At 36.4% G+C, this 15,282-nt stretch overlaps 1 pseudogene; it reads left to right on the forward strand.

Annotated features, from left to right (window-relative positions):
* The first annotated feature begins 1,034 nt into the window (after positions 1 to 1,034).
* LOC149179646 (uncharacterized) overlaps positions 1,035 to 15,282 on the forward strand; it is a 34,347-nt pseudogene continuing 20,099 nt past the window's right edge.

The following is a 15,282-nucleotide window of genomic DNA, read 5'->3' on the forward strand; positions in this document are numbered from 1 at the left end:
CCTAGTTGAGATTAAAGTCAAGGGAAATGTACTATTAGTTGCATGTGTTTTCTTATAAAGAAAACTCATGCATGCAGTCAAGCATCATTCCTTGAGGATTGCGCAGTTCTGACAGTGTGTGAGATTAGAGTGTTCAACTTGGTGAGGTGAGAATCATCCCAGAGGAACAACGCAAGGAAATAGGAGCTTGGAGAGTAGAGAGGAAGGCTGGAGAGAAGCCTAGATTTCCTGTGAGCATCTGTGAGGAGTGTACTGAGAGATGGCTAGCTGTGAGAGCTAAGGCTTTGTATAATTTATATGTATTTCCACCTTGTATGATAATACAGATAGTGGGGTTTTTAGCTGAGGCTTTCCCCAAAGTATTTTCTTGTGTATTGTGCGATTGATTCTTCTTATTCTGGTTTTATTTTTTAGCTCGATCTTTAAGCTTCCGTAAATTGATAGTAGAATTAGGTTATAGTATTCTACTTTGATTTATATTGCATTATCAGGTTAACTTACCATTAGATTCTCTACATGGTATCGCAACTGGATTTGTAGAAATTTTCTGCATGGTATCGGAGCTGGATTTGTAGAAATTTTCTACATGGTATCGGAGCTATGAACAGTATACTGAGAAGAGAATTTGAAGTTTGAAGTTCGGGATTACAGGTGCAAATTGAATTCATATCATACTTCAAGGTTGGCCAATGGCATTCTATGGCTTGAGACTCGAGTATGCCTTGGAAAGTAGTTCGAATTACATAGCATGGAAAGATAGAATGGAGGTTGTATTAGAAGAAAATGGCTTGAAGGAATTCATTGATCAAGAAATCCCAAATCTAGCTTAAACTAATGCACAAGAGTTGGCTGAGTGGAAGAAGTGTGTGGCAAAGGCGAGACGGATCATCCTTGAGGGAGTTAGAGACCATATTGTCTTGAGTTTCCATGAGAAGGATACTCCATTTTTGATGTGGAAGACATTGAAGGACCCCTACCAGAACAATAGTGACTAGAGGAAATTGGCACTCAAGGATAAGCTTCGAAGAATCAAGATGGAGAAGGACGATACTATTTTCACATATCTAAACAAGCTCACCACCTGCAAAGATGAGCTTGGTGGTGTGGGAATAACTGCTGTCAATGATGATATGGTGAGCCTCACTCTCCTTGGCCTTCCAAAGAGTTGGAATAGCTACTAGGACTCTGTGAATGGAAGGGAGAAACTACCAGATTGGGAACAACTGTGGTCGGATCTCATGCAGGAGGAGATCAGGAGAAGCACATGAGATGGTTCTTCAACCAAGGATGATGATGAAGAAAATATGTCATTAGCAAGTAAGGCAAGGAAAGGGAAGGGGAAGGCTTCCCATTTGAAATAGAATTCTTCTCATGGAGGGAAGAAGGGTGACATGTCTAAAGTGAGATGCTTTAATTGTCACGAGATGAGACATTATGCAACTAATTTCCCATCGAATAAGTCCAAGAAGGGATCCTCGGAAGGATCGAAAGTTGAGGCATTAGCCTCTTAGTTCGAAATGGACTTACCCTCATTACATGCATCATGTCATCGATGATGGGTTGTGTCTAGTATCTTGACAGTGGAGCCTCATTCCACATGACCAGTGATAAAAGTTTATTTAGTGCCTTGAAGAAGAAAGACCTCAAGATGCGCATACAGATTGGTGACAACAGAAGGTATAGTGTTTCAGGAGTGGGCACGGTTGCTTTTCAGAGGAAGCATGGAGCTCCTATCACCTTGACAGATGTGAAGTATGTGCCTAGACTAAAGAAGAACTTGGTATCGGTCGCGATGTTGGAGGACAAAGGCTACAATGTTGTCTTCAGTAAAGGAAAGGCATTCCTAAGACACATAGCCATGGGTCAGACCAAGAGGATAGGGATTCGGGTGAAGAATCTCTATAAACTAGAGGTAGATGATTGTGCAGCATTGAGTACAAAAGTAGAATTGGTGCAAAGCCAAGACATTGGCGAGTTGTGGCACAGGCAATTGGGCCATTTGCATCATGGGGATTTGAAGATAATGCATCAGATATCTATAGGAATTCCCAGAGGTAAACTTGAGCAAGTTGACACATGCAAAGGTTTTACCTTGGGAAAGTACACCAAGTCTTCCTTTCATGATCGAGACAGTCGAGCGAAGGCTATCTTAGAGCGATTTCATACTGATGTGTGTGGAGAATTCTCGACGTCATCCACAACGAAGAAAAGGTATTATGTGATTTTCATTGATGACTATTCTCGTAAATGTTGGATTTATTTCATGCAGAAGAAGGACCAAACTTTCACAAAGTTTTGTGAGTTCAAATCTTTGGTCGAGAAAGAGTCAGGGAAAAAGATCAAGGCCTTGAGAAGCGACAACGGTGGAGAATATGTCTCTCAAGAGTTTAAGGACTTCTGTGCAGCGGAAGGAATTAAACAAGAGTTGACGACACCTCATAACCCACAGTAGAATGGGGTGGCTGAGAGGAAGAATAGAACTATTGTAGGGGTGGCACAGGCAATGCTGCATGACCAAGGCCTACCACTTCACTTGTGTGTTGAGGCATGCAACACAGCGGTCTATTTGCAGAATAGAAGCCCGCATCGCATACTTTGGATGAAGACACCAAAGGAAGATTTCTCTAGTAAGAGACCAAATGTGGGTCACTTCAAGATCTTTGGCTCATCGATATATTGCCATGTGACAAAGGATGCACAGAAGAAGCTTGAGCCGATAGTAGAGTTGGGGATATTTGTGGGGTACACTGATACACCTCAAAACTATCGGGTGTACTTGCCTACTAGTCGGAGGACAGTGGTTCGCAGAGATCTCAATTTTGATGAGTAGAAGGCCATGCGAATTTCCCTCAAGAGGGAGCTCCAAGTACAAGCTGTGGAGGAACTATTTGTTACTAAGGAGGAGGAGACTCAGAGTGATGCAGAGCAGCCGCATGCAGAGGTTCCAGGAGTGGAGACATACACTCAAGCAGATACTTCCAGAGATGGACAGAAGCAGACAAGAGAAGCTGACAGATTGTTGGAGGATGTGAGAGAGAATGTGGGAGCACCATCTTCTCAGCACAGACTGAGGAGGTAACCTGATAGGTACCTTTTATATGTGGCCCTTGCTAGGGAATGTGTTGAGACAGAGCCATCTTCCTTTGAGGAATCAGTGCAGCAGCTGAGTTGTGTTGATGCTATGGTGGAGGAGTATGACTCCATAGTTCATAACAGTGTTTGGGACGTGGTTCTGAGACTAGAGAACAAGTTAGTTGTGAGTTCTCGTTGGCTTTACAAGGTAAAGAAAGCTGCTAATGGTAGTGTGGAGAAGCATGAGGCAAGACTTGTTGTCCGTGGCTTTTCACAGGTTGAGGGGATTGACTATGATGAGACTTCTGCTCTTGTCGCAATGTGCTCATCTATCAGATCTATGTTGGCACTATCAACACATATGGGTTGGAAGATCCATCAGATGGATGTGAAGACTGCATTCCTCAATGGCGAGATTGAGGAAGAGGTGTACATAGAGCAGCCTAAAGGTTTTGAGACCTTCGATCATGAGTTGCATGTATGCCGACTCAAGAGAGCATTGTATGGGATGAAGCAAGCACCTCCTGCTTAGTACATTAGGATAGACAATTACTTCACTGGGTTGGGCTTCACAAAGAGTGAAGCAGATGCGAACTGGTACCACATCGTGGTGAAAGGTAAGCTGTTGATCATAGTACTTTATGTTGATGATCTCATATTTATTAGTGATTATTAGTTGATCGTGTCTTGGAAGGAGTACCTTGCAAGAGAATTTGAGTGAAAGACATGGGTCTCATGCATTACTTCCCTGGCATGGAAGTGTGGCAGAAGGATGGGGAGATGTTTGTGTCTCAGGGAAAGTATGCCAACGAGATACTCAGGAGATTCCACATGGAGAAGTGCAAGCCCATGTATACTCCTCTAGTAGGTAACTGGAGGAAGGAGGATGATACTTCAAGAGAAGTAGTGGAAGCTACTGTGTATAGGCAGCTTGTGGGTTCACTCATGTATTTGGTGAAAACACGACCAAATTTGTGCTATGTGGTGAACTAGCTGAGTCAAGCAATGGTTCAACCTCCCAAGTTGTTTTGGAAGGCACCAAAGCATGTATTGAGATACGCTAGAGGCACATCTCAGTATGGATTATGCTACAAATGGACAGAGGGAGTGAAGCTACAGGGCTTCATTGATGTAGATTGGGCAGGGATTCCATCAGATCGGAAGAACACATTAGGAGGGATTTTCAACCTTGGGTCAACGACAGTTTCTTGGTACAGCAGGAAATAGAGGTCGGTTGCATTCAGCTCGGCAGAGGCATAATACATGGCTGCAAGTCAGGTAGCATGTGAGGCCATCTAGATGCGGAAAATCCTAGTTGGTTTGTTTGATTAGGTTATGGATCCAACTGTGATCTATAGTGATAATTAGAATTGTATCAAACTCTCTGAGAATCCAGTATTTCATGATAGGTCCAATCACATCGACATCCGGTATCATCATCTCAAAGACTGTGTAGCGAGGAGGACCATGTTGTTGCAGTATATTTCGATTTAGGAGCAAGATGCTGACATTTTGGCAAAGGCATTGTTAAAGCGTAAATTCGAGTTCCATAGAGACAAGATCGAGGTGGCAAAGAATCCATTTCTTGTTGAGAGGCACTGTTGAAATATGGAAACAAGAATATTCCAATTTAATTTGTCCTTGAATTAAATTGTGAATTAAAATCGAATTTAGTCTTAACAGCTACTTGGAAATAATTAATTAAGTTATTTTGACTTAATTAATTGGAGAAATTCAAGTTACAAATTCTTTTTGAAGTCATGCAAGAGTTATCCCTTAAATTAAGGAGATAAGATTGAGTTATATTTGAGTTGTAATTAGTTAACTCAGTTCAATGAGTTAAGTCCATTTAAATTAGTTCCCAACTATTTGAAGAACTAATAGAGAGTTAATAGTCAGTTGACGCATGCATGCACTCAACTAGTGTACTCTAGTTAACTAAAGATTCCCTCATCAGAAACTCATGCATGTCTATTCTGAGAAAGAGCCAATTTAGATTAAAGTCAAGGACAATGTACTATCAGTTGCATGTATTTTCTTATAAAGAAAACTAATGCATGCAGTCAAGCATCATTCCTTGAGGATTACACAGTTCTGACAGTGTGTGAGATCAGAGTGTTCCACTTGGTGAGGTGAGAATCATCCCAGAGGAACAACGTAAGTAAATAGGAGCTTGAAGGGCAGAGAGGAAGGCTGGAGTGAATCCTAGATTTCCTATGAGCATTTGTGAGGATTGTACTGAGAGCTGGCTAGCTATGAGAGCTAAGGCTTTGTATAATTCCTATGTATTTCCACCTTGTATGATAATACAAATAGTGGGGGTTTTAGCTGAGGCTTTCCCCAAAGTATTTTCATGTGTATTGTGCGATTGATTCTTCTTCTTCTAGTTATATTGTTTAGCTTGATCTTAGGGCTTCTGTAAATTGATAGTAGAAGTAGGTTATTGTATTCTGCTTTGATTTATATTGCATTATTCGATTAACCTACCATCAGATTCTCTACACAGAAGAAGCTTGATTTCGATGGAAAGAGAGCAGACCTAGTCTAGGGGAGAGCTATTCTACTGTAGAGATGAAGAAAACAACATGCAAACCTGAATCACCATAACCTAATTAATCATGAAAACAACTAAACTAGGTATAATTGCTAAACAACACTAATCTAATGCTAACTATCTAAGTTGCAGAAGTAAAAGAGCATAAAACTAGACTAAGGGGTGAACAATGGAAACTAGGCTAAGTCTGTGTTTAGGTGGAAGAGCAATTGGAGGTCAAAATGGCGAAAAGAGGACGTGAGGGAGAAAAAGTGCATGAGGAACATTGGATTAGGCGGGTGGAAGGCGAATGAACGATTGAGATCAGACCATAGGAGGGTACGTAGGTAGATGGGTGAATAGGGTTAACAAACACGCTGGACGACTAGGATTAGATCGCAGGGGCAATCGGAAAATGGATGGTGGAGATTGCAGGCAAAACAAAAATGTGTGAAAATGGTATCGGGTGATGCGACAACTGTTAGATCTAGCAGGGCAGATCGACAGTGGAGATTGGAGCGCGAAAAGAAACATGCAGAAATGACGAGTGGGTTTAGAGGCACTAAGTTGTATTTCACCTGCCCTCAAAGTTGTAAATTGTTTTGTAGCGTTTTGTGCGATTAGCCTCCCCAGCTGACACGTAACACAGGGAAATTGCCCATATCACGTGCCCTCAACCTGATAACGGTCGGATAGAAATCCACGTGATATTGCGTGATGGCCATTGGATCTACCAAGGAAAATCTATGGCGAGGATGTGACCAAGAAGGTTGGTGAGCAGGTGCGTGATAGCCGTCGGATCTGTCAAGGCATATCAATAGTGGGGACTTAAAGGGAAGAAAAAGGTCAAACGTGAAAAGTGGATTTGAGCGGTGATTAGACGATTTGTCTTGTGAAAGGCGTTTACCAGTAAAACTGTTTAAACATGAATTATCAGCTCCTGCGCAAGCGTTTCGGGCCGAAGGAGAATGATAGTATGAGTGAGGTCTTAGGTAGAGGGTGAAGGGACAAATGACCAAGAAATGAGTGAATGATCATGAAACGGACCAAGCAACGATATGATGAACCACGTGACTGTATTAAACGACAAACCCTATGAAAACCAGAACCCTGTGTTTTTGGGGTTGCTGCAGGGTTTCTTCCTCACACCATGGTCCCAGAGGGAGGAGGTGAGGCCGAGACACCTGTGAGCATCTTGATGGATATTTTATTTGCCAACCTACTGATTAAATGAAAACATAAATGGAACAAACTGAAACACAACTACTCTGTTCTGCACCACTGTAATGAAACTGCAACTATTCAAGCAAATGAACAGAAAACAGGAAGCTACTTAAGTCAATGAGCAGGAAAGCCATGAATTTGTGCTGAACCACTATAGTGAAAATGCATTTATTTAACCAGATGAACAATCAAACCATGAATCTATATTGCTGTTGTAATGAGAATGCATCTGATTAAACAAATGGACAAAAATCAGGAAGCTATGCTACTTAACAGTACAATAAAGAGGAGCTTTGGCTGCTAGGCTTGGGCCCTAACCCAAGAGCTTCAGCCCTAACCTAAGAGCTTCAGCCCTCTGAGTTAACTCAGTGCTGGCTCAATCAAAACTCATCTTCATTATCAGAGAACATTGTATTACATCAAACTGTTACAAGTCAAAAGGTCTGAATACTTGCTAATTGACTGACTGACTATTGGTTAACTAACTAAAAAAGCTGAGGTCCTAAGCCTCTCTATTTATACATCTGAAGTCTCAATGACTTCCATAAAAATTAGGGAGGTACAACTCCCAACTTAATGGTAACTTGTCCTTTCACTTTCACTAGCTCAGCTGCCTTCTAATAGGGAGGCTGCGTGTACTTCCACTTGTTTGGCTGTCTTTTAGTACTTTTGATTTAGCTGTGTGTACTTTTAGCTGATGGAGGGATATTCAAATGGATGGGTAGTAAATGAGGAGGATTTACCTCCTGTAATTCCTCTCTCTTGTCTCATCTGAGTTTTTACCAAGGTATTTTACCATAGTTCCTTGCTTTTACCTTTATTCCTGCATTACATGCACATTATACCACAAGGAAAAATATTCAACTCTAACTCAACTTATAAGCAAAATATAATCAAAAGTGTGTAATAAGTTGTGAGAATTGTTGGTTTGACTAAGCTAGGAGGTGAATTAAGGCCAATTAAGGCCCATATAATTACTCGATGATGAGACTCATCACACAACAACCATTTGTTCGCTAAAATAATACCGAACACTTCCATTTTCTATACGAAACACCATTATAGCTTGGTGATCATGTGAAACAACTCGTGGAACTGAAGTATTTGTTTTATCATGTCTTTCCATAAAATAATGGGAAATCATTCTTTTATATTCATTATATTGACCAAATTTTGCTAGGAAGAAAGAAAATAATGTTTGGAAGAATGAAATATCTACAAAACAAATCAAAATTTGTTACTGAAACAATTTTTCTTTACATTTTCTTCATTTTTACATTGTCCATGTGCAATTTGTTGAATTGATATTGCTTGCATTGCTTGCAAATTTGCTTGTAAACCACTATTCACCTCAACAAATTTATGCAAAAAAACATCAACAAAGACATTCGTAAAACAATATAAATTTAACATTGACAACCACTAAACCTTTGAAAATAAATAGGCATTACGCACATGTGCTCTGCCAAGAGGAAAATTATTCACATCTTCTTCAGCTTCAACAATATTCTTTGTAGAGCTACATCGACAAATATTGGTTACAACATTTCCCACAGACCGACCCAAACTATTAACCATTCTAGAAAGCATATTAATATCACCGAAAACATCATACACAACAATTTCTTCCCTAGAATTAGATTCCCTATCTTCCATTATAACATCTATTGCACCATTTCCACGACCCCCAATGTTTTCATCTCTATCAAGGGTCCCTATGTAAGAACAATATTCCAAAACATACAACATCTAAGAAGATATATGGAAGAAGACCAAAATTTCGAGAGAATCAACAACAAACCAAACAAAAATGCAAACAAAATGTTCTCCTATGTACAGATGAAAGTTTCTAAACTTACGATTAGTATTATTGTACATTTCATCATTTCTTGAAGTTTGACATGTTGGTCATCGACCCTCGCATTCAGGAAGTAATAAAGGTTTGATTGCTTCCGAATCTATTTGCCAGTTAGTAATGATTTTGATGTTGTTTTGAAAAAACACTACGGGAAACAAAGAACAGTAAAAATTTGAGATGCAGAAAAAAAGAAAATGCAAAATAGACATAAATAAAAATAATTAAATAAATAAATAAACTCCCTACATTGTTCCAAAAAACACATTACATACAGATTCAACAAGGGTAGCTATATTAACAATATAGTCACTACCAAGAAATGCCTAACCCTCTTCACCAAAATAGTCTCCCAAATTTTCAACCATTTCAGGAAATTCTTCATTCTTATAGTTCTCATCAAATCCAAAAAGTGCATTTATTTCATTGTTTTCACTAAAAATACCATTGTTTTTCATATGAAGGCTCTCTTTCGAAACACAATATTATGAAAAAAGAGAGAATTTAGTAAAACTTCAAAAAATATAAGTTCTTTAAGTTGATAAACATGCAACTAAACGACCATCAAAACAAAATTTTCACTACAGAAAACCACTGCTCTTTTCATACTTATGATTTACATGTCCTCCTTTTTCATCATTTGCTAAAGCTCTTTTCTTTCGTTAATATGCAACTTTTCTCTGTGCTTTAATTACTTCCTTATTCTGCGAATACCACTGTCGTTGGTATTCACTTAATCATTGTTGTGTACCAGCAGAAGGAGGTTTTTTCGCACTACTCTTGCTTCTTATTTCACTCAACATCTCTATGATAAAGTTAAAGTCAATTGAAAAGTCATTTCGCAATTTCATTTACACTAATACATACTCTTCAATCCTGAAAAAACTAAAAACTAACAAAAGTGCAGAGAATAAATATTTGAGAAATTATGTTTCTCACAACAAACTTGGAACACACGCAAAAATGTTCCCCTTACACATAGTTGATACAACAACAAGTTGAAGAAATTAAAAACAAAGAAATACAAACTCCATTCAAAATTTACCATACGTCATCAATATAACTTCAAAATGTGAATTACAATGATGCTAAAAAAATATTTAAAAACATACAGAAGGTCTTCTGCATTATCAAAAAACAAACATTTTCAAGCCTAAAACGCTAAATCAATACATCCAAACATACTGCACCTATGTGAAGAATACAATCTGCATTATGAATAACCAAAAATACATTTCCATTTTCAATGACATCATCAAAATCCTCCACCATTTGTAGATAGAAGCATGAGGCTATCTCCTTAATATAACTTCAAAATGTGAATTACAATGATGTTCAAAAAAATATTTTAAAACATTAAACATACATAGGGTGTTAAGTGATATACAAAAAAGAACATATTCATGCCTCAAACACTAATTGAATACATCCACAGGTAGTGGAGGTATGTCAACAATAGAATATACATTAGGAATCAATGAAAAAAGATTTCCATTTTCAATCACATCATCAAATTCTTCAACTGTTTGTAGATAGAAGCATGATGCTTCAAGCATGGACAATCCATCAACAATTGTTGTTTTGCATAATCCACTTAGTAAATCATACAACTTTAACTGCACTCCAGACCAACTAAGCATAAGGACTTTTTCTCCAACTATGCACAAAGGTACGTAACCTGCACATTTAGTATTTATATCCAAAGAGACAGATTGAAGCAATGACCATCTGTGTACCCAATCGTCTTCAAAGTAATCCTAACTTTGCTCTTTCGACAGTCGACCAAATTCAAAATTGTACATCTTTTCAAGTAACCAAATAGACGTGCCACCATTATTAACAACACAAACAAGTTGATTCTTATATAACCCTAATGACATACATTGTATGTCAAAAATAGGAACAAATGAATAACCCCAAATATTTATGTTCAATTCCAACAAGTAGATAGTGTAACCATAGGTAGGGTAATATTCATAATCTCCATCTAGATATACCCAATAAGGATTTTCTTTGAATAAGATAGCCTCTTTTGGTGGAGTTACACCATTGTATGGAAGCTCCGTCCTCTTCCAAACATTGTCAACACTACTGCAAATGAGAAAATGTGAGTCCATGTTTTCACAAACATTTTTCGAAAATACCCATTCATAATTTCTTGGATTGTAGTTTTGAAATAAAAAGAAGAATCCTCGCTCCCCAACACTAAGAATTCCAACATTTATAAACGTCTTCGTAAAATGGTTGACAATGAAATAGTTTTTTGTATGAAGATAACTTCCAGGCGTGCTGAAGAGAATCTTTGATCCCACTATACATTCAATTTTGTATACAAAATGAAGAAAAGGAAGCACCATAATCGACAAGTGACCACTATTGTTAAGGTATAATGCTAGGAAGAAATAATTGGGAAAATGAGTGGAGAAAGAAATAAATGCCAACTCTTTCTCACGACATTGATCACAAGCCACAAGAAAAAGTGTTTTCCAAAACAAGACACCATTGTCTAGAAACCAACTTAAATTTCATCAACACTGACAATGGAAGCCAATGAAAGAGAAGCTCAATAATGTCAAAGGGGATAAATTTCCAAATAGCAGTATCCATACCAAAAGAAACAACCTTTTCTTACAAAAAAGGAAAACTTCCCTTGTGTACTGCAAAGAAAAAAAAAAAAACGTTAAATGACAATAGAAACAACATTCATTGATTATTTTAATTTAAAAATCGATTAGGAAAACAATACATTTTCATCATTAATTTGTTTCTATATACTTCAATATTAGACTAAACAAAATAGTGCAACTTAAAAATCCAAAATTATTGAAATTTATAACCACTGCTCAAGAACCATTTTTTCAAACATTTCCTCAAAGGTGGGCAAGTTAAAAGTTTTATCATTTTTTGATTTCCAAATATATGATAATTACCCTCATTGTTAATTCAATATATATATATATATATATATATATATATATATATATATATATATATATAATAAAATAAAAAGAATAATACAAAAGTTCATTATTTCAATATAATACAAAAAACAAAAGTTCATTATTTCAATATTAATAATCAATATAATACAAAAGTTCATTATTTCAATATTAATAATCTAATAATACAAAAGTTCATACAAAAGTTCAATATTTCAATATTAACAAGGACACATCCCCCATAGTCAAAAAATGATTTAGATGAGCACATGATACAAAACCTTTTCAATATAGTAGTTAAAATGGAGATTAACGATAAATTTATATTTGTGAAAGCGAAAGTTTGCAATTTATGAAGTTATCATAAGTTTGATATAAACATAAAAACTTTGTAACTATACATTTCATTGTTTCAATATTAATAATCTAATAATACAAAAGTTCAATATTTCAATATTAACAAGGACACATCCCCATAGTGAAAAAATTATTTAGATAAGCACATGATACAAAACCTTTTCAATATAATTTTAAAATGGATATTAACGATAAATTTATATTTGTGAAATCGAAAGTTTGCAATTTATGAATTTATCATAAGTTTCATACAAACATAAAAACTTTGTAACTATGCCTTTTAAGAAAGGCTATTTTTTTAATGATAACTACGTATTAATACAAAAGTTCATTATTTCAATATAATAGAAAAAAACAAAAGTTCATTATTTCAATGTTAATAATAAACATCATACAAAAGTTCATTATTTCAATATTAATAATCTAATAATAGAAAAGTTCATACAAGAGTTCAATATTTCAATATTAACAAGGACACATCCCCATAGTCAAAAAATGATTTAGATGAGCACATGGTGCAAAGCCTTTTTAATATAATATTAGAATGGAGATTAACCATAAATTTATATTTGTGAAAGTGAAACTTTGCAATTTATTTCTTATACATTGCCATTTTATTTCTTATACAATCTCAATTATTAAAACACTATTACTTTTACATAATTATTTTAAAAATTATATTAAAATAATAAATTTAATTATAAACATTTACATTAATCATAAAATTTATACTATTCAACTTTAATATAAATAATTCTTTTTCATTTAATAGTACTACTTGCTCAAGCTTTTTTGCCTCTTTGTTATTTTTATTATTTTATGCCATTTTTTTTCTTAAGAAACTCGTGTTTAACATGTAATAAAGTGTATATATAATCTTAATTTTTAAAAAATATTATGAATTTATAGTATTTTTTTTCCCAACTCGGAATTATTGATGATCACTAATTAAACTTTAAATGTCATAAACTTAGAAGTAGTTATTATTAAAAAAACAGCCTTTCTTAAAAGGTATAGTTACAATTTTTTTATGTTTATCTTAAGGTTATGATAACTTCAATATAGTTACAAAGTTTTTATGTTTATATGAAACTTATGATACCACTTGTAATAGCTAAACCATTCAGCATTTTTTTTTTTTACTACACCTACTTGTTAATTCACACTAACCCTTGGTAAGATCTTCTGCTTCCTATTCATACATTTATTTTATTTATGGCATTACATAAATGTTTAATGGCAATATTACAATGTGATTTGATTTCATTCACAAACCTTAGACCCCTCCTCGCAGTAGGATTCAATGCACCACTATAACATTTAATAGGATAGATGGTTCTCGAGACTACCCTTATGCTCTCCAGGTGTAACCCATTAGGTATAACACACAACAACCATCCTACAGTTGATATGCCTCTAAGGAATCCGATGGCTCTGGTGCTCTAGTGCACAACTACACCTAACTATTAATTCACGCTAACCCTTGGTAAGATCTTCTGTCGCCTATTCATACATTTATTTCATTTATGGCATTGCATAAATGTTAAATGGAAATATTACAATGTGATTTGATTTCATTAATAAACCTTGGACCCCTCCCTGTGATAGGACTCGATGCACCATGATAACATTTAATAGGATGGATGGTTCTCAAGACCGCCCTTATGCTCTCTAAGTGTAACCCATTAGGTTTGACACACAATAACCATCCTACAGTTGATCTACCTCCAAGGAATCTGACAGCTTAGGTTCTCAAGACAGTTAGGGTAACTAACAAAGGGTGAAAGGGTGAGCATGGTCATTCATTGCTGCATTGGGTTGAGAGGGAAGCTCTGCAACTCCCTTGCACCTTCACCTCCTGCAATCGTATCTTAGTCTATTCACTACCGCAGTCATCCACAGGTGTTATTTTAATGGCCCCCCTTCAGGTTTCCTTGATTGTCGACACCGCTCACTGTGTTGTCCCTAAGGTATCTTCTGCGAAGGGCTACCTCCAATTCCTTTTCCCACTATGTGACGTCTCTAGCTCACCCATGAGGGCGGCCACAACTTTGATGGGTTAGGGATTCGTTTGTTGGTGACAGTGTCTTCCTTGGAGGCTACCTTTCTCACAACAGGGTCGGCTAACGGTTTTGTCCTTTACTATATTAGAGTTACATATTTACTATCATTTCCTTTTTCAAGCATCATTTAATCCATGTTACACTTTGTGGCAGGTAGCTCAATTTCTCTCCTCATGGGAGGTAATGGAGGACAGTTTTGGGTTTTGATAGTGACCAAACTCCTGGGTCTACCATGTTGGTTTCTAGCTAAACTACCCTTAGAACTGTTACAAGCGTTCCTTTATTCTTCGGCTAAGAAATGATATTGATGGAGTCGAAGTGTTTGGGTCATTATGGAACCCTCTTCTCTGTGTTGGTTTTTTTGCTAAATTATATGTAATTCAACTTTAAGTTTTAGATAAAAGGAATTTGGTCCCAGTTACAGGTCATGGTCTATTCTAAGCAATAAGCCAATATAGTTTTGGGGAAAGAACACTCGTTATTTATGCAAACAATGTATGTCTCTATATGTTATGGGTTAATATAGTCTACAATTAATAGTTCCATAGTTTTATGGAAATCGTTTTCACTCTACTAATATCCCTTTTCAAGTTAAGATACCCGTATTGGAATAATGCTTTGTAATGAGCACCACTATTGCAGCAAGGATGCTGCAACTCCTGGGCTACCAGCTTTACTTATCAAACCAGGGTTCTTACAAACTTGGAGGTGACAGTGCTATATGCACAAGTAAAAGTGAAGTTCCTGCCTATTGTCACTGTTCATCCAGTGAGAAATCCCAAGGGTTCCAAGCCAGACTTCTATAGAGTCAGAAGAAGCTTGATTGTTTAATGGAAGAAGAACAAATCTATTCTAAGAGAGCTACTCTACTGCAATAATGAGGAAAACAACATGTAATGCTAAATCACACCATATCCTAATTAACCATTTAACCAGCTATGCTAAGAAGAATTTCTAAATCAAAACTAAACTAATGCTGCTATCTAAGTTACAGAAGTAAAGAACATAAACCATGCTAATGTGTGAGGAAGAAACCTAAACTAAATCTATTTTCATTTTTTGGGGTTTTTTGGTAAAATCAAGCATGCAATTTAATTGTTCTTGTGGATGTGATAGGTGGATGGAAGGTAGTTAAGGATGGCTAAAAGGATTATGGAGTGATTGGATGGGGTGGAAGGGTCCTAGGAGGTTTTTTGTGACTTCCTAGAGGTTCCCCATCAATTCGGCCTCAAAACAGGT

Source organism: Pinus tabuliformis, chromosome 3_2 (genome assembly GCF_031772625.1).
Source record: "Pinus tabuliformis cultivar Carrire ecotype Pingquan chromosome 3_2, CPIR1, whole genome shotgun sequence".
In the NCBI taxonomy this organism is placed as follows: Eukaryota; Viridiplantae; Streptophyta; class Pinopsida; order Pinales; family Pinaceae; genus Pinus; species Pinus tabuliformis.